Source organism: Brassica oleracea, chromosome C5 (genome assembly GCF_000695525.1).
Source record: "Brassica oleracea var. oleracea cultivar TO1000 chromosome C5, BOL, whole genome shotgun sequence".
NCBI classification, from domain to species: Eukaryota; Viridiplantae; Streptophyta; class Magnoliopsida; order Brassicales; family Brassicaceae; genus Brassica; species Brassica oleracea.
Genome location: NC_027752.1, coordinates 18,272,914 through 18,279,587, shown reverse-complemented (window position 1 = coordinate 18,279,587; position 6,674 = coordinate 18,272,914).

Below are 6,674 nucleotides of genomic sequence, written 5' to 3'. Positions count from 1 at the left end.
TGTGAAGCAGCAAGCAGAAGATTGGGATGATGTTCAAGTCTGTTCAATTTCTGAGATTTTGGTGGCTGTTGAGGTTATTTTTAAATTTTCTCATAAGTAATATTATGAATTGGAGATCTGATTACGGCTTAGTACTATAAGATTGTGTGTTTTTTAATTATCCAGGCGCAGAAATGTAAAATCGTGTGCTCCATCGAATCAATTAACACTGGTTGGGGTTGGTTCTTTTTTGGACATGATGCAAATGGATGCAACCGCCGTGTTACTAGGATCGGTAGAAATGATCCTAGAAGAATTGCACAAAATGAAAAACCATTATGGCGTTGTGAGAACTGTCGTGCTAATGTCACTAATGTGTCTCCAAAGTAAGTGCAAATTATTCTTCTAATAAATTTTTCAGTGTTAATCTAAATATATTACTAATTTCTCACACTCAAATGTTAGGTACAAGCTTCATGTGTATGTGGCAGATGACAGTGACACATGCAAACTGATGTTGCTTGACTCTGTTGGAAAAACTGTTATTGGTAACGAAGCTGTGGAGCTTTGGAATGGCTCATACGATGAGGCAAGTATATTTGAGTGTGTTTATTAATTCTACGAACATAAAAACATATAACTGATCTTTTTTTATATGTTTATGTGTCAGATTGAAGATCCAGAAGATCTCCCTGAACCAATACAGAATTTAGTTGGGAAATCATTTTGTTTTGGTATTTCGATTAGCTCAGACAATGTCACAAACGGAGCAGACACTTACTTGGTGGCAGAAGTAAGGGGTGGTGAAGAGATTCATAAAATCGAATCTCAAACTGCTCCAGTTTCTCTTATTGAGTCTGGTTCGTCTACCTTCTCTGCTGGAGAGGTACGTGCCCTTCTATTACTCAAATCAAATAGCATGTTACCTATATTCGTTCTGCTAAGATTGACAAAGAAATTTATTATATTGTTTTACAGGTTTCAAAGTTTGATCCTAATTCTCAGAATTCTGCTGAAGATGTGACCACTCCATTCTCTAAGCGAAAGGATAACGATGATCTACCTGATGTGACCTCGGCCTCTAAGAAGTTGTGCACGGATACAATCAAGCCGGAGAAAACTAAAACTGAATAGAATGTGTTGCTTTTTTTATTTGCTGGTTTTTTTCATTTGGTGTTTTATTCTATTGTTTTGCTCTATTTGGACTTATTTTGTTTTGCGTTTAATAAATTAATATTAAATTTATGAATTGGTTATTATATTTATATTCTTATCTATCTATTTTTTCAAAACATAAATGAGATTATAATATGATTGTGCCGGATATTTACAAATGAGAGGCATAATATTAAGAGCATACCTTTAGTTGTAATATGATTGTCCAGGATCGAATTGTTAATGTCCCTTTGTTTTTGCAAACAATTGCATCAACTAATAGCAATTTAAGCATCCTCCATCATCTCTGTAAGTGCAGACGTATGAAACATTAGAGTTTTGAGTACACGGCTGCAAACACCTCATTAAACTTATTGCAAACAAAGAATATTCAATATATAGCATATTCTAAATGAGTTATACAACCAAAGAATATTCAATATATAGCATAAAGTTGAAACAAAATAGCTGAGACACAGCCGTAAATACTTGAGCTTAATTTAAAAAAATATGATGCTAATTAATTTTGGTATAATTCTAACTACACAAATAAACAAAAAAAAAAAGATATGCTTTGGGTTTTAAAGTTTTTAAACAAACGGAAACCAAAAAAGTTCAGCCGCCCAAAATCATGTTGTTTAGTGAAACTATCATACAATATTTATTATCATATGTTCATTTACCAAATAAGTAAATTCAGAACTAAACACCGTGATAGATGGGATACCTTTTCATATTTTTTCACAAAGAACCAAAGAAGCGTGGAACTATCACTTATGCCCAAATTCCCAACTTCTTTACTTACCACAAAAAGGAGAAGAAATTCAAAAGACGCAAGAGGGGATTTAGCATTGGTAGGATAAACTATGCTCCACGTGCGCAAGAAGATTCTTACTATCTACGTGTGTTGTTAAACGTTGTAAAAGGCGCTACCAGTTACGAAGACATTTGTACTTTTGGAGGTGTTGTTCATTGTGGATACAAAGAAGCATGTTTTGCTCGTGGATTGTTAGATGATGATCAAGAGTATATTGACGATCTATTTAGGAGAAGTCATGCTGGTTCAGCAAATGAACTACGAAATTTGTTTGCGACGATGCTCATCAACAATAGTTTAGTTATGTCGGAGACTGTATGGGAACAAACATGGCAATATTTGTCTGAAGATATGGAGTATAATCGCAGGAAAATTCTGAACAGGCCAGGTAATATTGACATTTTTGTTTCTATTTTCTTAAATTGTCTCAACTACTGCGAATGATGACAAATGGCTTTATTCTTATTCTGTTACCTTTGTTTTGTAGACCTTTTGTTAAGTGATGAGGACAAAAAGAAGTTTGCATTACAAGAGGTTGAGAAACAATTGAGGCGTTTAGGGACTTCTCTTGCTAAATTCACTTCTATTCCACAACCTCCAGAAACAAACATCAATGATTCGAATGTCCTTATAGTAGACGAGCGCAGTTATCCACATGAAGCATTGTTAGAAACTCTACAGTCTGATCTTCCGAAGATGACAGATGAACAGAGGAAAATATATGATGAAATTCTTCATGCTGTGACAAAAGGAACAAGGGGAGCTTTTTTTGTTTATGGCTTTGGTGGGACTGGTAAAACTTTCCTTTGGAAATTACTATCAGCAGCTATCAGAAGTAAAGGAGATATTGTTCTTAATGTTGCATCAAGTGGAATTGCTTCTTTGTTGTTACCAGGCGGTAGGACTGCTCATTCAAGATTTGGTATACCACTTAACCCTGATGAATTTTCTTCATGTACTATGGTTCATGGTTCAGATCAAGCAAATTTAGTAAGAGAAGCATCAATGATTATATGGGATGAAGCACCTATGATGAGCAAGTATTGTTTTGAAGCTTTGGATAGAAGTATGTCTGATTGAGAGAAAAAGGAATATACCCAAATATCTATCAACCATACAATCAACCAATATCTTAATACTTATCAACAATCAAAATTATGCATTGATATAAATTAAAATATTTCAGAAATACTACATCAAACACAACCATTCAAGTCAATCAAGAAATGAAACAAACAAGCGTAAGGCAAATAAGAAGTACATGCCATCAGCAATCACCCGTACATCTACCACAATCCTAAACGATTCTATTTCTTGATTAATGTATGAACTACTCATTTTTAAATTATACTAACCTTGGTTTGTTCGCAAGGTTGGCAATTCTATTTGATATTTGTGATCCAACGGTTACTGATCTTTCTTCTCCAACATGACCAATTCTTATCAATGACACCTTCATCACCTGAAAGCATACAAAAACATAGAAAAAATAGATTGATCATTGAATCTTTTGTAGTCAAACATGACAGTTTTTTCACAAATAATTACTAAACGAAAGTGAAGATACACTACCTGATATGCAAGACAAGTTGTTTATGCTTTTCATTCGTTTGTTTCAGTCTTTGTTTTCCTTCACTATGTGTCTCATATCAACCGTGTAAAGGATAAGACATGCTTTTAGTAAACACATAATAATTTCAAAAGAACAAAGAAAGAGTTTTAAGAGATGTAAACCTGAACTATCACCCGCTGCTTATGCTCTTAGTAAAATTATGAATAGAGAATAATGCTTCGTTAGGATCATCTCTGGAACACAAGTAAAAAAAACAAAAACATTATCAACTATAAATAATCAAAGTTGCCTTTTTCTTTTGTGAGTTATAGAAGTGACAGAACAACCAATGAATATTCAAAATAGAAATTAGAAAAAAAAAGAACCTACCAAACATAAATCGTTTAAGAGAAATAGAAACCCAACTTTGCTTCTGTCATAATTCGATAGAAAGCGTTTAATCAAATCATCTCCTTTTTCTTCTTTACGGTACCTTGAAATGATTCCAATATCTGGTCATCATATAATTGAGTTTCGATGTACACAAAGATTCCAAATTAACACTGACTTTATCTATTACATGCTAATCTTCAAAGATTTTAACGGAGATGGCCAATCTACTATTAGAGATGCCAGATCTAAAAAAGATTTGAACAATTTTTATGATTAAAAACACCTAATCGTTCACAATGTCAATTAAATAAAAAGAATATAAACAGTCTAACCTTTTTTTGAATAAATCGATGAACAATCTGATGATTATGGATTAGGATTCCTCCGATTTTGTATTTGATCAGGTTTTTGAGTCATAATCGAGACGGAGATCAGATCAAAGAGAGAGGCAACATCAGTTTGCATGTGTCAAAGAGAGAGACAGTGAAGGGGCGACGGAGAAGTTTAGGAGAAAGCAAAAAAGTAGTTGAGCTTTTAGCATATACGTTTTTTTCCCGGAGTAATTAGTTGGATTAGTTGGACCAGCCCAATTCTTTAAATAATTGATAGACTAATTTTTTATATACTCTAGCCCAATTTTATGACCCAATTCACTTTATTATTTAGTTTAAGCCATTATTTAAAAATAATTGACATATTAATTATTGAAATAAAATAAAGTAGATTTATGGTTGTTGTTTCTTTGTGGTGAAAATAAAAACAGAAACTATAATATATAATAGATAATATAGATTCTAATCTGCTACAATACAATTTTCAAGAAAATAAAATATCATAAAACTAATAATAATTCATGATCAACTACAACAAAAAAAATTAAACGTTTTTTAAATAAATAAACAAAAAAAACCCAGTAAGTTAATATATGAATCTTACACTTATATCAAACTGCATCAAGTTATAGAATTATAGATATAATATTATGTAGAGATTGAAAAAGCTCTTAATATAACATTTTTACATTATAAATCATATATATTACTCTAAATGGAATTTACAAAACATAAAAATATAAATGGACATTTTATAAAATAAATGGTTTATAAATTATATTGAACAAAATTTAAATCCAGCATCCGCGATCTAGTATATTCTTATACCAATATATATAGATGACTGAAATGAAAGATCTTCTATTGTCTATTACGTAGGATTAATATAATATAAATAGCAGTTACAAAAAAAGAAATATAAATGAATAAAAGATGACTTGATCAGAAAAATAACTAATGAAAGATGCCTTGATGTAAAGAAAACTAATGAAATATGCCCCTATTAATTTTCTTAAAAATCTTCTTCCGTAAGCCGAAAGTTTCATTATTTACAATGGAGGCACGGCACTGAGCCTGAGTTGCCTTTTTTTTGGACACTAGCTTGAGTTTCATTAATTTATTGTTTTAGGATTTATATAGTCTTTTAGTATTAAGTTTCACTGATTTTGATATTTTTATAAAGTACCTTTTTAAGCACTAAAAAAAGTATTTTCAACCTTGTTTTCGGTAGCTCAACGAATTCAAAAATGCATAAATTCTTATATATTCTTAGATTAAATAGATTCTTTGCATTTATCTACATCAGGTGGTATCAATACATATTATTTAGTTTTATCAATAAGATTAATTTAAAGCTTACGATACTTATCTACATCAATACATATAAGTAGATATCTGCGAATAGATACTTGTATATGGACTAAAGGTAACCGCTGGTGAATTTTTTCAATGCATAGGAACTGTACAACATGGGAGCCAGAACATTTCTAGTCCTTGGAAAGTTCCCAACCGGATGCTCTGCTTCATGTTTAACCAGATTTAGTTCAACAAACACGAAGGATTACGACTATTTAACCGGATGTCTAAAGTGGCCTAATGAATTTTCTGAGTACCATAATGACCAGCTCCAGAAGTAGCTCATCATACTCCAAAAGCTCTATCCTAATGCCACCATCAATTACGCTGACTGCTACCATGTTGTGTTGTGGTTTCACCGTGAGCCCACTCAATACGGTGCTAGTCCTAATTCACTCCCTCTATGCCCGGTTCTATGCACAAACCGGATGAAACATTTGTGTTGACTCCCAAATTTAAAAGAGCATTATATATTACATGGTCCCTAGTTGTCGATTTTATTAATTAAGATTAATATTAAAACGTTTATGTCCCAATCCGGCCATGCCTCTCCCATAACTATATATATATATATACTATTAAAAGGGAAAGATTCTTAAAAAAATCTAGTTAGACAAGATTATTTCACTATTTCTATTAATTAATTATATATACTTTAATTTTTTCATGATTTATATATATACTTTCTAAAAGACTAATTGTTAATTTATTTTTTCCAACAGCAAAAATATAATTGGGCATTGGGGATCACTGAGAGGGTGAGGAAGAAGTTTATCGCGAAGGCGAAAGTTCGCTTGTTGGACACGGTCTCCAACTGGAAGGGTGACTGGATCGTGAAGGGGTATGAACGTGGCAAACCCGCTGAGCTCACCACGGATGTGTGGGATGGCCTCATCTGTTATTGGTGTCTTCCTGATTCCATTAGAATCGCCCAGTCTTGCTCTAACTCCCGTAACATGGTCGATGAGCAAGGAAACGGGCCGATGCTTTACACTACGGGCCAAAAACCCCACGCCGGTGTCCGTTTGGAAATGGTAATTAAATATTTTATTAAATAATTTTTTTAATATATATATTTTATTCTAACTTT